The 22,401-nt window shown below is 39.1% G+C and overlaps 1 protein-coding gene and 1 long non-coding RNA gene across 3 annotated transcripts in view; both read right to left on the bottom strand.

Annotated features, from left to right (window-relative positions):
* LOC101398910 (class I histocompatibility antigen, Gogo-B*0103 alpha chain-like) overlaps nt 1-22,401 on the bottom strand; it is a 334,177-nt gene that overhangs the window by 252,868 nt on the left and 58,908 nt on the right. The window lies entirely within an intron of this gene.
* LOC147915637 (uncharacterized) lies at nt 1,169-22,351 on the bottom strand. Its single transcript, XR_015553896.1, has 4 exons — nt 22,105-22,351; nt 3,275-3,516; nt 2,466-2,631; nt 1,169-1,816 (listed from the first exon to the last, which is right to left on the bottom strand). It is a non-coding gene; the product is annotated as an uncharacterized LOC147915637 (long non-coding RNA).

The following is a 22,401-nucleotide window of genomic DNA, read 5'->3' as shown; positions in this document are numbered from 1 at the left end:
CGCATTTACTGGGACAGCAAGACAGGGATGTCTGTGCTGCTGTGATACAACAGCAGGTCCCTGGTCAAGGATCTGAGCTTGTTAGAAAGTGGGAGTCCCTGGATCTCAGTGGCTGCATTGGCCTGTTCTTCTGAAGAGCAGATTCAGACCTGCTGACCCAGCTCCCTACTCTGCTAATAAGAGTGGGAGGGAAGGAGCCTGGAGGGCATGTAGCTCTGGGTCTCCTCAGCACATTTCCAGGCTCTGGCTGTAAGGGCTCACCAGGTTCTCCAGCCCCTGCAAAGACCCTCTCAAGCATTTCCAAGAATAAGAAGGGATTATTTCGAACGTTACCTCCACATTTTCCAATTTCTTATTCCAGATGTTGCTACAACTTAGTGATATTCTTCCAGGCACTATACCTGCTCAAGATTGCTACAGTAAACAAGTAGCAATCTATTTATTTTATTCAATCCATTCTCAATAAAAACATGAAAATGTTATATATATATTTTTATGTTATTAGCCTCCAACCCTGCTGTGTTTGTCCATTCTTTCCTACTGGATATGGGTCCCTGAACAAATTTCTGGGCACATTGTATGATTTTATGGGTACTTTATGTTACTAGAATAGTCTCATTGTATTTTAAAAATCAATCCTGTTAAAACTTGAATCTCAAATTTAATATAACAATGCAAAGCTTGGCTTTTCTCCTCTCCCAGTGTGTTAGTGTTCTGACCCTGGCTGTTGGTGAAAGAATATATATATCTCTCTCTCTCACAAATTTATATATATATATATCTCATATATATCTCTCTCGTATATATATCTCACATATTTAACATATATATGTTAACATATAACAATATACATAACATATTGTTAATATATATATACTACATATATATATATAACATAACATATATATGTAACGTATTTGTTGTAACAAATTCCAAAATTTCAGTGGCTCAACACAATAGAAGGTTATTTTTTTCTAATAAGCTGCCCAGTGTGGTTCTAACTGAGCAGTGTGTTGGGGAGGTTGGGAGGCAGCACCATCTGCTCCACACAATCATTCAGGGATTCAGGCTGACAGAGTTTGTACCATGTTCATTACGTGGCTCCTAAGGTGGCTGTGGTCATTTTCTTCCAGAGGAAGGAAGCGTAAAGCACACAGAAGAGCATGTGTATGGATCTTGTCTTATTGATTCATAAATCCTCTTTATAGATACTATGGATAATAATACCTTTCCATATGTTGTTGTTTTTGCCATACCAAAATTTTGAATATAAAATGCCAGATCAATCTGTCTTTTGCTTTGTTGCTTCTGGATTTGCATTATGTTTCTATCATAAGGCTATAAAATATTTACTTTTAATTTTCTAGGTGGAGGGGAAGGAGAGAAGAGGATGGAGGTTGAGGAAAGGACAAATGTGAGAGGGAGGAAGGAGGCAAGGAGAGATGGGAAGAGGAGAAGAGAAGCAGTATGATTCAGAGTTCTAGCATTCAGAGCTCTTGTTTTATAATTTAAGAGTCTCCACCATTTATAGGCTAGGGCTTACTGTGCTTCGTATAGCCCTTAAGGAGCCTGGTTCTTCAAAATTGGCTGTGTGGTCACCAGCAGCTTCCAATGCTTTCCAGAAGGCAATTCTCTGGAGACTGGGGAAGCTGTGAATCTTTAGCCACATTACTCACTGCAGCTGAGAACAGGGTGTTCTGGCCTGGGGAAGGGAATCTGGGTGGGGTATCAAAAGCGCCTGCTACAGTCCATCCCTTGAACCTCTCAGTTCCACTTTCTTCTTACATTAAGTTTGCTCCATCTTCTGGGTCACAATCTGGGGAAATTACAAGAAAATGATTAGGACCAGTAGTGGTATAAATGAAAGTCCTCCCTGCTGCAGTTGGTTCCAGACCACAACTCACCTCCTCCTCTACCATCCATTCTAGATTCTCCTCAACCTCAGATAGCACATCTGCTGGTCTAGGTTCGCCTGTTGATTTGACCTATTTCCTCATTCCTCAGGGGTCTGAGCCCTGGCTTCTAGACGTTTATTATTTGTCGTTGTAACATCTGCTCATTTACAGTTAAAAATGGACATGAGAATTCTGAGAGATGCCCCATGGGAGGAATGCATCACACAGTGTGTTCCTCACAATGATCGGGATCAGTTATCCCTGCCCATATGGTAACTCCTTCCTTTGCCCACTGGTCTACTCACATGAGGAGCCCAAATTGAACAGGTGACAGCTATAGCACTTATGTTTAATGAGACTCTTACTGTGACCCTTGGTGGAAGCACCCTCTTTTGGGAACCCAAACTGCTAATCCAGTAGAGCCTATTGAAAGGGTGGGAAGCATAAATACCCCAATTGGCGTTACTAGGAGTGATGGTGAGTAGTCACTCCTTCCACCCCTGGTTGTCAGAGACCTACTTATTCTACCTATTGGAGACATAGCACCATATAACAGCTGTTGGTTTAAACCTTGGTGGATACTTTATTCTGAAGGATAGCACCCATCCTTTCAAGGTGTCATCTGCAAGGTGGTTCCACAGCTGAATGTTGAAGAGATCATTCCAGTTCTCTCAGCTGGCAGCTTCTGTATGATGCAGCATGGAGTAGGACCAGTAGATTTCATGGTCATGCCTTGCTGTAAAATAGGTCTCTTAGTCTGGGGCACTGTGATGTAGGGTCCCATATTAGAAAATCTTACCTATGTGAACCCTTAGATAATAGTTCTGAGTGAGACACTGGGAAGGAAGGGCAAACTCATACTTGGAATACAAGTCAACTCAGATCAAGATCAATCCTTGATTTTTCCAGGATAGAAGAGTAACAATATAATCAACTTGCCACCAAGTGGCTAGTTGTCTTCCTCAAAGGATGGTACCACATTGGAGTTTATTTGTTGCTGGAAGATCAGACATTCAGTTGTGGCAGTAACTACATCAGCCTTGGTGAAAGGGAGCCCATACTCTTAGACCCATGCCTCTCTGCAACCATGGATAATCCTTTCATGAGACTGTTCTGCAAGCTCTGGGGTGGCTAAGGACAGAGGCTGGCTGATGTCTATTGGCTGGCTGAGTCATCCTGCGCACTTGGTTGTTTAGTGTCACTTGTATAGTGGGTAATTTCTGGTGTGAATTAACACTTGATACAAAAGATCCTAACACTTTGTGTCTACTGTATGCCTCTTCCCAGATATCCTTGTCCCTGATCATCCAATATTGCTCCTTCCAGGATCCTCCCAGTTAAGCCCTCGCCACTGCTTGTGAGTTTGTGCATATTCTTACCTGAGGCCACTTTTGTCTCTACACAACGTGGATGAGTAGGAGCAGCACCTGAAGTTCTGCCATTGGAAGGAAGCTCCCTCAACACTGTCTTCAGTCATCCCTGAGTGGTGCTATAACACAGCAGCAGTCCCTTTTTGGCTCACATGAACATACTGAGCTGACACATTTGTGAACCAAGTTCAGGTTTTTTCCTTCTTATGTCAGCTGGTCGTAGGAACTCCCCATTAGATCACAGGTGAGAGCTGAGGAAAAGACAAAGGTACAACAGTAGTAGGAGACATAAGGGTCTAAGCCACTTGTTTATGCAACTAACTTGAATTAAAGAATAACTTTAAGCATCAATAGTCTTATACCATGTACCAGAAGCTGTATAAATCTCTTCTATTAAACATTTCACATTCAGCACATCTGCTGCAATTAGGCTAATTGGGGTTAAATTTCTATTAGTCCACTGTCATCTACCATAATCCATCCAATTTTTGCAAGAACCAGACTGGATAATGAAATATTTGTATGTTGGGGCTGCCCTCTTCCCCTGCATACTTTATATATTTGAGAGTGGTATTAATCTCTTTTGTTACCCTCAAGACACAATATTATTTTTATTTTCTGTCCTGGCTGAGGTTGGGAGGCTATTTCAGGGGCTACCACTTGGCCTGTCGTTCTACCAAGCTTTTACTCCACAGGTCCAAGAACTAGTGTGAGGATTCTGGCAACTGCTAAACATGTCCATTCCAATTACATATTTGGACACCAGGGAAATGAGCAGAAAGTGGATGTGTGGACACAGAGAACCCGCTGAGATTTGGGTGAACCTGAGACAGGATGCAAATTGTTTTCTGGTCCTCATATGTCTCTTCTCTAATGGGAGTCCATGATGGTTCTTTGGTTCCCCAAGAATTAGTGTCAAATTGGACTCTGTATCTAACAGACTTAGCAAAGATCTGGGTATTCCCTTTCTTCAGTGTATGGATAAATGGCCATTGATTCCTTTAGTGAAGGATTTGGGTATTATTACTGTACACACTAGCCATGGTGTCGCAGGGTATTTCAACAGGGGACCTGACTTCTCCTTTAATTGATGGATTCTGGGTCTGAGAACTGGCTCAGATCTGGAAACTGGGAAGGAATCATAACTTTCTATTGGGGTCATTAATCTCAGCCTTCAACTTATTTGTTCTTCATCTGTTGGTTAAAATATTAAGTAACACTCTTGTAGGCTGCCCAACTATTTAACCCCCAGGAATACAATGGTCTATTAGCCATTTCCAAAAATCTTTTGCAATCAGGATTTCCTGGCTTCCATTCAGACATTGCTGGCTATTTTGACAATTCTACTCACTTTGCTTCTACCTTCCTGTCATTTGTCTTCTGGCTTTCTGAGATCCTATTATCCCCATTGATGCTAGGAAGGCAAGTTCTGTAGCTATCTCTTTAGCATGCCCACTTCTCTGAACCTGTTGATCTCTTTCTCTACAATCTGCCATGGCACTTCTAGCATAGCTACTTCATTTAATGTGAGCCATCACTTTTTATTAGAATAGTTTCATTGAGATATAATTCACATATCATATTATTCGATCGTTTAAACTCAGTGGTTTTTAGTATATTCATAGAGTTGTGCAATCATCACCACATCAATTTTAGAACATTTTCATCACTCCAAAAACATTTTTTGAACATTTTCATCACCACCTACCCATTTATTTCTAATCAGTCATCCCCATTTCCCTCCAACATCCCCTCAGCTCTAGGCAAACACTAATATACTTTCTGTATCTATAGATTTACTTATTACGGAGCTTTCATATAAATGGAATAATACAATGTGTGATCTTTTGTGACTGACTTCTTTCACATAGCGTAGTATTTTCAAGGGTCACCCACACTGCAGTTTGCATGAATACTTCATTCCTTTTCATTGCCAAATAATATTGTATTGTATGGATATACCATCTTTTATTTATACCTTCATCTGCTCACAGATATTTGAGTTATCTTTTTGCTATTACGAATAATGTTGCTTGAACATTGTGTACAATTTTTTAATGGATGTAATATTTTTATTTCTTTTGGATATACACCTGGGAATGGAATTGCTGGATCAGATAGTAAGTCTGTGTTCAAACTTTGAGGAAACGCTTAACTTTTACAAGAGGCTGCACCATTTTACATTCCCACCAGCAGTGTACAAGAATTCCAATTTCTCCACATCCTCACTAGTACCTTTAAAATTTGTCTTTTTGAGAATAGCCATCCTAGTGAGTGTGAAGAGGTATCTCACTGTGGTTTTAATTTGCATTCCATGGTGACTAAGTGTCAAACATCTTTTCATGGGCTTATCAATCATTTGTATATCTTCCATGGAGAAGTGTCTATTCAGCCTTTTGTTCATTTTTTGGTGGGGTTATTTGTCTTTCATCAGAGTTGAAAGAGTTCTTTGTATATTCTATATACTGGTTCCTTATTAGATATAAGATTTGCAAGTATTTTCTCCCAGCCTGGGGGGTCTATTTTTACTTTTTTGATGATGTTCTTTGAAACACAAAAGTTTTTATTTTATTTTATTTTTAATTTTTGTTTATTGCAGTAACATTGGTCTATAACATTGTATAAATTTCAGGTGTACATCATTATACTTCTATTTCTGCATAGATTACATCATGTTCTTAAATTTGATGAAGTGCAGTTTATCTATTTGTTCTTTTGTTACTTGTGTTTTAGGTGTCATATTTAGGAAACCATTGATTAACCCAAAGTCGTGCAGTTTCACACTTTTCTTTCACACTTTTCAAACTTTTCACAGTTTTCACACATATCTTTTCTTCTAAGAATTTGTAGCACTTACATTTAGGTCTTCGATCCATTTTGAGGTATTTTTTTATATGGTGTTTGGTAATGTTGAACTTCATTCTTTTGCATGTGGATATACAGTTATATGAGCACAATTTCTTGAAAAGATTATTTTAGTTCTCATTGAATTGTCTTGGCACTCTTTGGACATTTAATTGACTGTAAATATGTGGTTTGAGTTCTGCCCTCTTGATTCTATTCCATTGATCTATTTGTCTACCATTATGCCAGTATCACACCGTCTTGAATACTATGGCTTTGTAGAAAGTTTTGAAATCAGGAAGTGTGATTCTTTAAACTGTTCTTTTTCAAGAGTGTTTTATCTAGTTCTTGGAATTTCCATATAAATTTTATGATCACCTCATCATTTTCTGCAAGGAAGCCAGCTAGGAACTTTGATAGAAATTGCATTGATGTGTAGATCAATTTTGGAATATTGCCATCTTAATAATATTAAGTCTTCCAATCCATAAACATGGAAAGTCTTTCCATTTATTTGTCATCTTTAATTTCCCTAACAATGCTTTATAGTTTAAGTTTTATACTTTTTTGGTTACATTTATTTCTAAGTATTTTCTTCTTTTTAATGATACTGTAAATGGAATGGTTTTCTTAATATAGTTTTAGGGTTATTTATTCGAACTGTATTGAAATACAATTGATTTTTATATATCGATCTTATATTCCTGCAACTTTGGGGAATTTATTAGTTCTAATAGTTTTTAGTGCATTCCTTAGGATTTTCTATATACAAGATCATGTCATCTACAAATAGAGACAGTTTAACTCTTCCTTTCCAATATGGTTGATTTTTATTTATATCAAATGCTTTTTCTGTGCTTAATTAGATAATCATGTGGGTTTTGTCTTTTATTCTATTGATGTGGTGTATTACATTAATTGGTTTTTGGATGTTAAAACAATCTTGCATTCCTGGGATAAGTCCCGCTTGGTCATAGTATATGATTCTGTTTATATGTTGCTGAATTCAGTTTGCTAGGATTTTGTTGAGTATTTTTACATCTATATTCAGAAGAATATTGGTCAGTAGTTTTCTTTTCTTGTGATGTCTTTGATTTTGGTATCAGAATATTACTGGCCTCATAGAATGAGTTGTGTAGTGTTCCCTCCTCTTCCACTTTTTGGAAGAGTTTGTGAAGAATTGTTATTAATTCTCCTTCAAATATTTAGTAGAACTCACCAGTGAAGCCATTTGGACCTGGGATTTTCTTCGTGGGTAGATTTTTATTACTGATTTAATGTCTTACTTTTTATAGGTGTATTCAGATTTTTAATTTCTTTTTGAGTCAGAGTCACTAGTTTGTGTCTTTCTAGAAATTTGTCCATTTTATCTAAGTTATTTTATGTATTGGCATATAATTGTTCATAGTCTATGTTTATAATTCTTTTCTCAGTTGTAAAGACAGTAATAATGTCCTCTCTCTCATTTTTGATCCTAGTAATTTGTCTTCCTTTTTTTAGTGAGTTCAACTGATGATATGTTAATTTTGTCCATCTTTTGAAAGAACCACGTTTGATTTCATTGATTTTCTTTATTGTTTATTCTCTAGTTCCTCTACTCTAATCACTGCTATTTCCTTCCTTCTGCTTCCTTTGGGTTTAGTTTGCCCTCCTTTTTCCCATGTATTAAGGTGGAAAGTTAGGTTATTGATTTGAGATCTTTTTCCTTTTTAATGTTGGCTTTTACAGCTATAAATTTCCCTCTAAGCTATGCTTTATTAGCATCCCATAAGTTTTGGCATGTTGTCTCTTCATTTTCATTAATCTCAAAGTATTTTCTAATTTCTGTTTTTGATTTCTTTTTTGACCACTGGTTATGCTGCAGTGTGTTGTTTAATTTCCATTTATTTGTGAGTTCTCCAAATTTCTTTCAGTTATTGATTGATATCTGTTTTATATTATTCCATTGTGGTCAGAGACCATGCTTTGTATTATTTCTATCCATTTAAATTTACTAATTTTTTTATGGTGTAGCATATGGTCTATCCTGAAGAATGTTCCATTTGCACTGGAGAAGAATGTATACTCTGCTGTTGTTGGATAGAGTGTTTCTAGATGTCCATTAGGTCTAGATGGTTTATAGTGTTGTTCAGATCTTTTATTTTCTTGTTGATCTTCTGTTTAGTTGTTCTATCCACGACCAAAAGTGGAGTATTGAAGTCTCCAACTACTATTGTTGTATTGTCTCTTTCTCCTTTGATTTTTGTCAGTTCTGTCTTCATCTATTTTAGTGCTCTGTTATTAGATGCATATACATTTATACTTTTTTTTTTCGGATGGATTGGCCCTTTTAGCATTATAAAGTGTCCCTGTTTATCTCAACTAGAATTTTTTTAAGTCTATTTTATCTGATATTAGGGTAGCCACCCCAGTTTCTTATGGTTGCTGTTAATATATCTTTTTCCATCCTTTTAATTTTAATCTATTTGTAACTATAAATCTCAAGTGTGTCTACTGTAGACAACATATAGTTGGATCTTGTTCTTTTATCAATTGTGACAATTTCTGCCTTTTGATTGGCTTGTTCATTCCATTTACATTTAATGTTAACATCCATACAGTTGGATTCATGATGCCATTTTACTTTTTGTTTTCTATGTGTCTCATGTCTTTTTGTTCCACTTTTCCTCCTTTATTGATTCCTCTTGTATTAAATGGATATTTTCTATTGTACTATTTTAATTCCTTTAATATTTTATCACTCTAGTTTTGAATTATTTTCTTAGTGGTTGCACCAGGGCTTGCCATATGCATCTGATCTTATCAAAATCTACTTCAATTCACACTAAGTTAATTTCAGTGAGATATAGAAACATAATGCTCTATATCTCTATTTCCTCTTTTTCCTTTTTATACCATTAGAATTATACACGTCAAAACTAAATATGTTATGGGGCTGGCCCTGTGGCGTAGCAGTTAAGTGCTCTCCGCTGCTGGCGGCCCGGGTTTGGATCCCAGCGTGCACCAACACACTGCTTGTCAGGCCATGCTGTGGCAGCGTCCCATATAAAGTGGAGGAAGATCGGCACAGATGTTAGCTCACGGCCAGTCTTCCTCAGCAAAAAGAGGAGCATTGGCATGGATGTTAGCTCAGGGCTGATCTTCCTCACAAAAAAATAAATAAATAAAAATAAAGTCTTAAAAAAAATAGAAACAAAAAAATAAAACATTAAAAAAAATCAACCTAAAAAAAAAAAAACTAAATATGTTACAAAACTCACAATACATTGTAATAATGATTACTTCATATAATTTTGAAAAGTTTCTATTTTTATGTCTTCAAAGTCACTGATTTTTTCTTCTGCAATATCAAATCTACTGTTAATTCCATCTCACAGCCAGTGTCTTTTTCATCTCAGCATATTCATCTCAAGAATTTGATTTTGGCCTTTTATATATCTTTCATGTCTGTTATATAACTTTTTGAACATAAGGAGTATATTTATAATAACTGTTTTTATGTCATTGTCTGCTAATTGTAACATCTGTGTAAGTGTGTCAGTTCTGGGTTAGACTGATTGCTTTTCTCTGCCTTTCGAGTTGTATTATTTTCTTTTCATTGCATGCCTAGTTTTTTTTAATTCATTGTCTGACATTATTATTTTACCAGGTTAGAGGCCAGATATATTTGCATTCCATAAATGTTCTTCAGCTTTCATTTCTGGGACAAATTAAGTTATTTAAAAGAAGTTTGATCTTGTTGGGTCTTACTTTTAATATTTGCTAGGCAAAACTGGAAAGAATTTAGTCCAGGGCTCATTATTCCCAAATACTGACACAAGACCCTTCTGAACACTCTATCCAATGACCAGCAAATTATGAGGTTTTCCAGACTGGCTGGGAATGGGCAGTATTCCCAGTTCTGAGGAGCACTATATACTATTCTCTGTCATCCTTTCGGATTTTTCTTTCTCTGTCCTTGGATGGTTTCCTTGCATGCATGCACTGATGAGCTAAAGACTTGAGGGGAACCCTCTGCAGACTTCCAGTGTTTTTTCTGTTCAGCTTTCTATGTGCCTTCACCTTCGATTGGTTGTCCTGGCTTCTCCAGTTCACAACTCTGTCCCCTTCACTCAGTGAGACTGCTGAGCTCTGTGAGGGCTCCTTCTCCCTGCACTGTGTCCTGGAAACTCTCTCCAGGAAGGAAGCTGAACAATTCCAAGCTTCACCTCATTTGTTTCCCTTCTCTTAGGGATCACAATCCTTGTGCTACTTGTTGTCCAAGGGCTGAATACCATTGTTTCATAGTTTATTTGAATTTGTAGTGTTTAAGGCAGGAGAGTAAATCTGGTCCTTGATAATCTATCATGACATTTTCAAGCTTCTTGTTTTTCTTTTTATACACAATAATCCTGTTTATTTTATTTTCTATGTTTCATAATTCCAATATTGAAGTTTTATGAGCCTCTTTTTACTGTCTACTGTTTCTTGTGGATCTCAATCGTATTGATGTTTTTTCCACTTGTACTTATACATCTCTTGCTCTGAGCTGCTATTTTTTCTTGTGCAATTATTTGTGTAAATTATTTGACACATAGGTTAAATATAAATTTCCCTAGAGATTTTTGTTTTCTTCTTCCAATTTTTGGGTCACCGTCAATCCAGGAAAATTATAAAACAAAATTATGGCTTATGGTTATTTTCGCCCAAAATAGTAAAGCAAGTTTGGACAACAAATATACAGGAGGGCTGGCTGGTGGTTACAAACTCACAAAAACAGTTATTTGCTTTGCTTTTTGCTGACTCAAAGTCAAATTTCCTTAGAGTACTCTTGTCTTGGGGGATGAAACAGATTTTCTTTTGTTTCATCACCCTTACTCTGAGGGCATGTATATTTGGTTTCCTAGATTTTCCAGAGTGTGAGAGTGTCTCTTATACTTCCCATGTGACCAAGCTCTGAGGGCTGTCTCCTGTCTACTATAACTTGTGAGCCCAAGAAAACCAAAGCTAAGATTTTTCCAGGTTTGGCAAACGCCTTCAGGATAAAAGCAACTTTTCCCTATGAATTCCTGCCAACATTTATTTTCTGGTCTAAAGGATTGTTCTCCTGCTTGTTCTTTTATACTTTTGGATGCTTTTTATGTTTTATTTATTATTTTTAATTGTTTTTATTGTGAGGCAGCCTTAAAACCTAGCCCACCATATAACTAGAAATAAAATCCCCATTAATCAGTCAATTATACCTGCTATTAATCTGACACCAGGATAAATGCTGGACTACAAGTCCATCTAGACCAGCGCAACTGTAAGCATGGTCTGTGAGCCAGCGCTGGTCTGAGGACTGTTATCAGCCCACAATAAGATACGTGCAGAAACTGAGAGTGAGAGTAAGCAAGTGAACCTCTGCCTTATTTTGTCCCAGACTGATAACAGCCAAGCAAAAGTTGAGCACTAATATAGTGTCCTCAGATCTGCTAAAAACACTTTGGTTGTCAGCTGTTCGTAGACCAGAGTTTAGCATGGTGTCTAAAGTAGGATTTTTTGGGAGGCTTTTGTGGGCGTGACATAAAAATGATGAATGTTATGAATGCTCTCTCTAGAAATACATGCAAACACAAAGAAATATAAAATGTCAGTGTATACACGGATCCTCTGAAGTCTTAAGGACCTAGGTGTTTTAATCCTAACAAGAGCCAGAGGCAGGGAGAAGACATTATGAGTAACCATTTCACCATTTTACTCTACTTATCTGAGAGTATAAACTGGGGTAGACAAAAGCCTGACCCCAAAACAAACCTTATAGGGAATAAGTCGATAGATGTTATTTATTAGTTACTCAACATTGAACCAAACCCAAGTGCCTACAGTACACCAGATCAAGCTCTGGTCTCAGATCACTGCTCCAAGAATTGAAATTTGTCATTCTTTTTCCATGCCTCATTCACCTATCCCTAGCATCTGAACTTGCTTCTTACATTAGGAAAATCTCAAGATTAAAGAGTCTTGGTAGGAGGCAGAGACCACCTCCTTCCATAAAAGAGGAACACTTGCTTTCTTCAACATTGCTGCAGTTGGACACAGCATGACGCTTTGGGTCCACCAGTCAGGTGACCTTATCTGGACTCTGACTCAGGACATGGTGACACAGAGAAGCTAGGACTATGCAGAATGCATTTGGCAAGTGTGGCACGAGTGGCAGTAACAACGGCCAGTTGCCAGGAGCAGCAGCGATAGCAGTCCCAGCCTCAGGGTCCAGTGTCCAGCATCAGGGTGTCAGTGGTGTGAACAGTGACATCTGTGCCCAGCAGCAGGGGCAGTGGTTCCTATGTGGGACCTGACCTCACGCCTGGTTCTGTGGACTTCCCCTAAAGAAAATGAGCCCCCTATACTACGTATATAAATTCTTTTATGTTTAAATTACAAACATTTGGATTCCACTGTTTGCTCCAGGAAGTAAGTGAGAAATTAGTCTGGGGAATAGTTTCAGAGAGCAAACATTCAGAGATTGGCATTATGCTGAACTGAGAGCAACTTCCTAAATCTTTGGCCTGGCTATACGCCATGATAGAGAAAATGACATGTATCTCCTACCATCATGTCTCATAAGAGACCATATATGAACTCCTTTTTCTTTCCCAGGACAAAATGATATTTAAATGTGGATTTAAGGCCCCTCCCCACCCTGGTTGCTTTCTGATCACTGACTTGTGGTTCCAAATCTTGCCGAGACCAGGATGGCTTGTGAGCTTGTTACAAAATACTCAGGCCTCTCCCCAAAACTGCTGTCAGAATGTTGGGCATGGAGTCCAGGTATCACTTATTTAACAAGCTATAGGTGAGGCTGATGCCCAGCCATGTGGGAATCCTGGTCTGTGTTCTTGCTACTGAATGTGTGATCTGAAGACCAGTATCATCATCACCTTGTTATGAATCCAGAATCTCAGGCTCTACTCCAGACTTTCTGAATCTTAACGAGATGTCCAGGGGATTCCTGTGCACAGGAAAGTTTGGGACTCCCTGGTCTCCAAGCCTTCTAGATGCAATGCCAGAACTGTGCAGTCTGCCCTGGGTGTGTGGTCTGACCAGAGCCCTTAACACTGAGGGGTCCAGGGTTCAGTCCTTGTTCCTTTCTCTTCTATAGTCATCACTTCCTTGGTGACCTCATCCATTCTCAAGGCTTTAAATATCATTTTTATGCCATCACCTCCCAAGTTTATTTCTCCAGCCCAGACTTTTCTCCTAAATGTATCCAGATTCACCTGTCCAACTGCCAACCTGACACCTCACTTGTATTTCTAATAGACATCTCCTCTTTAACATCTCTTAAACTTGAATGCCTACGATTCCTCCTCCTCAAATATGCTCCTTCCAGAGTCTTCCCCATCTTTGCTGACTGTAACTCCATCTTTCTACTTGCATAGTCCAAAATTTTTGGTATTCTTCTTGACTCTTCTTTCTCATAGAATAGATTTAATCCATTAGGAAATGCTGCAAGGTCTATCTTCGAAATGTGTCTAGAATCAAACCACTTCCCACTATTTTCACCACTCATACTCCAGTCAAAACAACCGACATCTCTAGTCTGGAACACTGCAAACATGTCCTACACTTTTCCCTACTTCCTCGTTTGCCCCTTGTCACTCGATTCTATTCTCAGCACAGCAGCTAGACTGATGCTTTTAAAAGCCAAGTCTTGAGGCCGGCTCCATGGCCTAGCGGTTGAGTGAGCATGCTCCACTGCTGGTGGCCTGGGTTCGGATCCCGGGTGTGCACTGAGGCATTGCTTGTCAGGCCGTGCTGTGGCATTGTCCCATATAAAGTGGAGGAAGATGGGCACAGATGTTAGCCCAGGGACAGTCTTCCTCAGCAAAAAGTAGAGGATTGGCATGGATGTTAGCTCAGGGCTGATCTTCCTCACAAAAAATAAAAAATAAAAATAAAAGGCAAGTCTTACATTGTCCGTATTTGCTCAGAACTGTTTCACTCAAAGTCAAAACTCTTCCAACATCCTCCAGCCTACATGATCTGTCTATTCATCTGACCTCAGTCAATTGTGCTCTGCTCCAGCCACACCGACCTCCTGGCTGTTTCAAGAACACACAGACACACTCCTGCCCTAGCGCATCTGCACTGGAGTTTCCCCCTGTCTAGAAAGAACTTGCCCCAGACATCCTCACGCATAATTCCTCATGTCCTTCAAATCTTTCCTCAAAGGTCACCTTCTCAATGAGGCCCATACTGACCACACTAGTAAAGTAGCCATATTCTGTTTCCACACACACTCACACTCAGGATCGCCTTCTCCATAGCACTTACCACCTTTTAATATAAACCCTTCCCTTATTCACTATGTGTGGAGTATATAATCTGCCCCTTCCCGCTAGAACATATGCTCCACAAGGCCAGCAATTTTCACCCGTTTTTTCTAGATGCAAAAATAGTGTATCATATAGCTAATACTCAAAAAATATTGGTTGAATGAATCATCATTGTAGAGCACCTCCCTATTCTAGAGACAGTATCTTTATTAATGCAGCCTCAGATCAAATGTTATTTTGTGGCAACCACAGCACAACATCCACTCACATTGCTGTCAATACCGCCTGTACTTTTCTCAGAAGGCTGCCCTCCCCACAGTCTAACCACAACCTCACACAATAACTCTCCTGAACACCACAGTGCACCATTGTATTTCTCTCTTCAGAAAACAATGATCCTTGACTTATGGGCCCTATTTTCCAACCAAATATAAATGTAAATTAGACTCTGCTGTATAAATCCATGAGTTTGGATTGGAGCCAGCATTTGGATTACTAGAGCTAAGGGCAGGGAAAAAGAGTAGGAGAGCAGAGAAGCTAGAAATCTAACAGGAATTTATCCAAGATTGTAAACTCTCAAATCTCTCCTCTCTGCTAATATTGGAATCCAGTTTCTCAAAAAGGTTGGGGAAAAGATGGAAAGAAAACCTCAGGAAACATCACTACAAGGAAGGCAAGAGCTGGACAGTCTGCACGTTCATCCATCAATACCACAGGGTCTCCTGTGTGCAGAGGCCACCTGGGCCTGCTGGGGACAATGACAGGCAAAATGATTCCTGCTACTGTCAGAGACGGGGGGACATTCAGAGAAGAATGAGACCAGAACTCGCACAGAAGAACAAGAATAGGAACAATTCTCTACAGAAACAGAGAAACAACAAATAAATACATAAGAGAAGGAGGCTGAGGGCCAAACCCAGGCCTGAGCCTAGCCTGACCTGGCCACATGAAGCCCCCACTGCCCACAGTCTTGGAGACACAAGACTTGGAAGGCCTAGGTGATATCTGCGTCCCTGTGATCACAGGTCCTGGTGGGACAAGGTTCTATTGAAGGGACAAGGACAAAGGAACAGAGAGATGACCCAGCAGAAGACTGACCACATCAAAACCCACGATGCACTGAGCACTGACTGGGCACAGGCCCCGTCCATGCTGAGCTGCTCAGAGCCATCTCTTGTCCTCACCTGCAACATATTCAACACAGCAAACATGCAGATTCTGGAAGGTTCTCAGGTTTCATTTCTTCTCTCAAGTTTTCGGAATCTTTCCTTTAATTAACCCACCAACCCCATCTCATGGCAAGAATTTGAAAAAAGTTTATATCCAGATTCTTATTTTCAATAGAGAGGTAAGAATTTGCACCTTGTTCAACATGACGGTAGAAAGGGATGTAGGCCCTGTAGACATATTTTTAAAATATAAGCAAAAGATTTAAACCTTAGAATTCTACCATCGTTGAACGCTTTGGCTATTGCTCCCCACTCCCCCATCACATTTCCCTAAATTCAAACAATTCTGTTTCCCTTCACCCTCAGAAATCTCTCTCCTCATCGTCTCTACCTAGATGAAAATACACATGAAACTTTTTAAATTGTGGAGTAAAGAAGGATTCTCTAAGCCTGATTGAAAGATAAAAAACCATAAAGAGAAAATAAAATTTCTCTATGGCAATCACATATCAAAACACATGCCCATAATCAAACTCAAAAACACAAAAAAAATTTGACAGATGAAAGGGTAAAATGTGTCAATACGCTTGAGCCAAAGACCACCAGGAACACATCTGTGGTTGAACACATTGTAGAGAGGTGAACATATACCATCTTGGGATGAGGGTGTTAGAAAGTGTATCTTACAGGATTTTGGCTTTGGTTGGGTGATTTTGGGAAAGGTCTATGGAGGCAGGGGCTCACTCTAGATTGGATGTTGTCTGGAAATGGGAGTAATTCTATGACTGAGTGTCTCAATAAATCTTATCTGTAGACAGAGCAGACTAGAGCAAGGATAAAGCTGTAACTGGAAAGAAGCAGCGGTCGCTCATTTTAGCCAACACAGAGAGATGATTGGTATTTTGTGAGTTGCACGGTGCCTTGTTTTTGTCTGTTTTTAGATAAAGTGATGTGGTGGTCTTGTTTTGTCTCACTTTGTCATAGTCTCAGAGTGTCCTTGTCTGATGTGAATGTTTTGTAACATTGTTTGTCAAATAGGAGAACAACATGCCAAGGGGCATCAGGCCAGCTTCTGACAACAGTGAGGTCTAGCTGTAAGTGTCAGACCGGTTCCCGATATTGGGGCTGCTTTTCTTCTTTCCTAGATTCAGTATTCTAAAACGTGTACACCTCAATCAGAAAGCAATTAAATATAGTAAAAGCAAGTTGGAAAAGAAGAAATGCAAATGTCAAACAAATATATTAGTGTTAAATAAATGTAAACAAAAATGAGAATGTGGAATAAGAAATGGGAATAAAAATGAAAATCTATCAGCTTGACAAAGATGAAAGTAAATGATGAGGCTATTGTAGAGTGTAGGGAAAATATACTGTCATAAATCTTGATGGGATTGAAAATTGGAATACAAAATTTCATTTTTTTCCCTCTTTTTACCAACTTTATCAATTGGTATTTAGTCTCATAATTTATAGGGTTAGAAAGTAAGAGTAAAGAGGACACTTAATTTAGTAATTGAATATTAGATTCCCCAGACATAGTCTAAATATTAATTATACCAAAAGATTATATGGTATAAAATTATTTCTAAGTGTGCTAAGCACAAAACTGACTTTCTTAATCACTCAGAGAAAGTTATTGAAAGTTCAGTCTTTTCTTCCTTTCTATCCTGAAGTACGAAAATTTGAAGAAAAAAATAATAGAATTAATGATTACATTAAATTTTAAGAAGTGTTAGGCTTTTTTCAGCTTTGAAGTAAACATAAGGAATATGAAATTTCTAAAGGACACTTTTGCAAAATCTCACATCAATTTAGGTGTGTTTACATTTTGATGCAGAAATTTCTCTTTTAGTAATTTATCCTAAGAAGATAATCACACACGTTCTCAAAAATGTGTGTTCAAGGATGCTTCTTTAATGGTGGTTTATAAAAGCAAAAGAATGGAATTGATCTAAATGCGATAATCACTATAATGATGGTAGCTATGAATAGAGGAACGCTTAATATGTCTTAGGCAATAATGCTGTGATTTACATCAAGGGTCAAATTTAATCCTCAAAGTAAACGCATGAGGCTCCCAATATGTGATCTCTTTGCACAGACAGGGAAAGGGAGACTCAGAGAGGGTTAGGAGGTGGTGGAGCTGGGTTTCAACCCAGGGTTTTTTTTCTCAGAGGCCTGTTGACTTGTCTTCCATTAGTTCTCTGTGCTCAGGTGGTGAGTATGACTCTGTACCACATGTAAGTGAACTGTTTCAGTGTTTCAGAATGTCCTATAACAGGGGGTCAGTAGGCTCAGAGCTCAGGAGGACATCAAGCGGCAGTCTGACTTAACTCCCCAAACCACAGTGAAGTCCGTCATTCGGAGTATATTTTGATGCCTCCTGTGGATCAGGATCAGCTAGAGTCTGGAAACACAGTGAAGAGCAAGAATAAGACCCTGGTGATGTGGAGCTTGCATTGTTCTGAGGGAGATGGACATTTAGCAGAAATGACAAAGATAAATGAAATCACTACTGAGCCAATTGCTGTGAGGAAAAAGTTCATATTATGAAAGCAGATAACCAGGAGACCTAACAGGTCCCCTACCACTATTATCAATAATACCTAAAAGATGTAAAAAAGATATGGTATATGAAGTAAGAACAGAATCATATACAATTATATACAGTCAGAGAAGAAGAAAGAGCTCTTGGAAATTAAAAATACAACCAGAGAAATGGTTAATTCTATGGATGAATTGGAAAATTGTCATACTCCCATTTAGTACTACAAATGCAAAAGTAATGACAAGCAGGAGAAAAGAACTATAAGTATACTGGGTTATCAATCAAGGGATTCCAACACTTTAATAGCACAAGTTTCAAAAAGAATGGAGAGTAGGAAATGATAAGTAAAGTTCAAGACAATTTCTGAGTTTGACAGACAAAATGTTACACTTTGAATGGTCCCAACCAAGTTCTTAGTACAGTGGATGGAAACAGATCCACACCAAGATACATCACAATGAAAGTTCAGAAAAAAGGGTGAAAAAGAAGAGATCTTGACAACTTCAAGAGGGAAGAAAATTCACTCTGGAAACTAGAAAATGTTGAAGCAATTCCTCCCAAATTCTGAGGAAAATTATTTTCAACACTGAGTTCTATACCAAGGCAAAATGTGAATAAGTGCTAGGGTAGCCTAAAGATATTTTTAGATATTTAGAATTTCAATATTTTACTTTCCATGTTCCCTTCTTTAGAATACTACAGACGAAGCGGGAAAAAATGTTTGGGAAACCCAAAACGAGGAACACATGGGATCCAGGCAACTGGGGAACCAGAACAAGAGAAGAAAAAGGCTGTCCAGGATAAGGTGAAGGAGATCCAGGATGTCAGCCCTGCCCCAGGCGTGCAGGCAACCAGTCCACATGTGGCAGGACTGAGGGCTGTGGGACAGGTGTCTTCACAAAGATAAAGCTAGTAGAGCAACTGATGAACTCAAATATATTCACAGATATTTAGACTTCGAGAGAAAGTTTGGGAGTGATTTCATAATGAATACAACAGAAACTAAGCAAATGAAGGAATAAAATATTTATCAACTCCAAAGAAATTAAAAAATCACTTCAAGGGAAGAAAAGTAATCAGAGCTACTAAATGCTAGTCGTGAATAGCATTTACACGGTCATAATAATGTAAACACTGAACACTGAGCTAACCAAAATTATATAATAACTATATTTGGAGGATGGCGGTATGTTAAAGAGAGCTAATCCACTAAGACGATATACAAACTGAAAAACACAGAAGGACCATAAGCATCTATTTAGAGGAACAGAAATAACTATAAGAGCATTAGACACAAAAAATATAGAGGTTGGTTCTAGTATCAGGAAATGGGATGCATGGAAGATTGGGGATGTTTGTCCCCATAACAAGCCTTGCAGAAGTATTTGACCTTTTAAGCTATGTTCATATATGAGTTTGATAAAAATAAAAGACAACATGGTAGATGAGAGAATGGACTCAGGAATTGTCCTATAAGGAGCATCATAGAAATGAGGCAGTAGTTGGATGCAGACAAGGCATTAGGTGGTAGATTTTGATGGGATGATTTTGTTTTCATTTATTTAGTTTCATTTTGTTTGTTTTAATGGGAAGTGTTACAGCGTGTTTGTACGCAAGAATGAATGATACAGTAGAGAGTGGGAAACTGATTATTAGGGAAAGAGGGGCCCAATCTTGTGCTCAAACTGAAGGGTGGCCTTAGACAGGAGGAGGACCATCCATCATCACTGGTTGGAAGGCAGAAGATACAGGCACAGATATGGAGGTGTGGTGGGATGATGATGATGCAGTTCTCAAATGGCATCTGGAGAGTGCAGGGCTGGGGGTCCCTGAGATCTGTGCTCATCAACTTAGAGAGAGAGTTCCAGCATTTGGGGTAGCAGCAGGAGGATATACAATAGACTAGGAGAAAATGCAAGAAAAGATTTCCAAGTGTGAGAATTATAGTTATTTTTACCTTGCCATTTATAATTTTCAGCATTTTACAAATTTTCTACAGTAAATATACATTATATCATATATTATACAGAATAATGTACACTATAATCAGAATAAAAAAGCTTTGTTTAAAATTTTAAAGGGAAGGCAGATGGGTAGAAAAAGTCAAGAGCTCAGGGCAAAGAGCTGGAAGTGCTGGACGGCCCTGTCTGGGCTCTGGAGCAATAAACTCACAGAGGCTTTTCTCCATTTTCAGGATTTGTTCTCTATGGAGGCCAAGCAGGATCTTTCCCTTCTTTGGGGGGCTAGGTCATTTATTACTAACTTGTTAGCTCTTTGATGCTTTTAAGAAGATAGTTTTGTATTTTACATGGCATTTGTACTATTTTTAGTGGAAGGATTTGTCCATATGTTATAGCCCATCTTTTTTAAGAAATGAAAAAATTAAGGCAAAATAGTTCAGCAAAAAGATCACTGGGGAGTTTCTGATTCAGGTTCTGCACATAAGCAGCTTGGAAGTCACTTCTCTGTCCTAAAAACAAGTAAAATGCTGAATAGACTGAAAAATCAACAATTCTTCTAGGATCCATAAAAGAGATGAGAACATAGGGAAAACCACAGCCCTCAAGATTGGAGAGACCAACAGGCAATTACGAAGAATAACAACTTACTGGTGCAGAGACTAGAGCAGAAACCACCTCAGGAACGAGGGGTTGGGAATTACTTAACTGTAATTGACAAATTGCTGGAGGTTGTGTTGACAACTCAGAGAGTTAAAACTCCAGGGGGACCCAATCTTAAAATATCACAATTTTGTGAGATTTAGCTCCAGGAGCTTGACCAGGTTCCCACACTAAATGTTGGAGAAAAATCTCTCATGCTTCTACCAGGGGGAGGAGAAAGGGAACCATTTTGAAATATGCCTGAACACTCTGTTCTACTTAACAAGGTCTGCCTTCAGAGGAAACTAGTTAACCAAAACTTAACCTGCTGGGGTAGTATTTGAGCCTAATTGATTTTGGGAAAGGAAAATACCCAACTCCCGCTCACTCTAGCTGTTCTCTCTCACCTAAGGGAGAAGAAAAAAACCTGAGAAACACTTGTAAAGGTCACAGTCCAGATTTCACACTAAAAGGCTCAGTAAAAGACTGAGACCTAATCATAGGACTATAGAATACTTCCCCTTCTGCTACACCTCACCTCCACATTACTAAAGATGTATTACTGCAGTTTCTTTTACCTAGTACGTCATGTCCAACTATCAACAAAACATTACAAGGTATACCAAAAGGCAAAACACCACAGTTAGAATAGACAGAGCAAGCATCAGAACCAGACATGGCAGGGATGTTGGAATTATCAGATTGAGAATTTAAAACAATCATGATTAATATGCTAAGGGGTCTAATGGATAAAGTAAATAGCATGTAAGAACAGATGGGCAACGTAAGCAGAAAGAAAGAAATCCTAAGAAAGAATAACAACAAAAAAAAAGCTAGAGATCAAAAACACTGTAATAGAAATGAAGGATATCTGGAAGTCAAGATGGCGGCATAAGCAGACTCTGAATTCACCTCCTCCCGCGGACACAGCCAATTTACAACTACTCGTGGAAAAATTACCCCTGAAGGAGAACTGAAAACTGGATAAGAGGAACTCCTGCAACAAAGGACAATCCCAATTGAGGTGGAAGAGGCAGAAATTCCCTTCTGGAGAGAAAAAAATGCTGCCTTCACGAGCCTCCAACTTCACGGCCGCCCAGGAGCAGCCCAGGGGTACACAGCCTCCCTGGAGGAGCAGGGCCCTGAGCCGGGAAGCACTCCCACTGTGGGCATTTTGTGGACCCAGCACAATCGAGACGAGTGGCATAATATCTGACTTTGCCTGCTACTAAAACATTGGGGAGTACCCCCAGAAAAGCTGGTTCACAAAGAAATTAAAACCGGCTCTTAAAGGGCCCATGCACAAACTCACCCATTGCAGAAAGCAACTGAAACTCACCAGAAAGAAAGGTGCACAGTGTTTGGGTGAAAAGAGACTCACCTGATAGGCCCTGAGTGCATCTCGGTGAGAGGTGAGACATCTCCAGGGACTGGGACATTGGCGGTGGCCATTCTTGTGGCCTGGTGTGGGCGTGCTGATACAGACGCCATTGGAGTTCTCCCTGGGGCCTGCTAGCCCAGGTCTGCCCCACCCACTAGAGCACTGATTTAATCCAGCTCAGCCAGGGCAGGCAGCCCACCCTAGAGACTGGCCCCACCCAACAACAAGCCCTCAGGCAACTTGTGGGCCTGCATAGATTGGTGACTGGTTTCTCTGCAGCCTGGCAACTGAGCCCAC

This window comes from Ceratotherium simum, chromosome 13 (genome assembly GCF_057802395.1).
Source record: "Ceratotherium simum simum isolate JZ-2026a chromosome 13, ASM5780239v1, whole genome shotgun sequence".
Lineage (NCBI taxonomy): Eukaryota > Metazoa > Chordata > Mammalia > Perissodactyla > Rhinocerotidae > Ceratotherium > Ceratotherium simum.
Note: the sequence above shows the minus strand (reverse complement) of the source record. Positions and strands in the feature narration are given on the sequence as shown.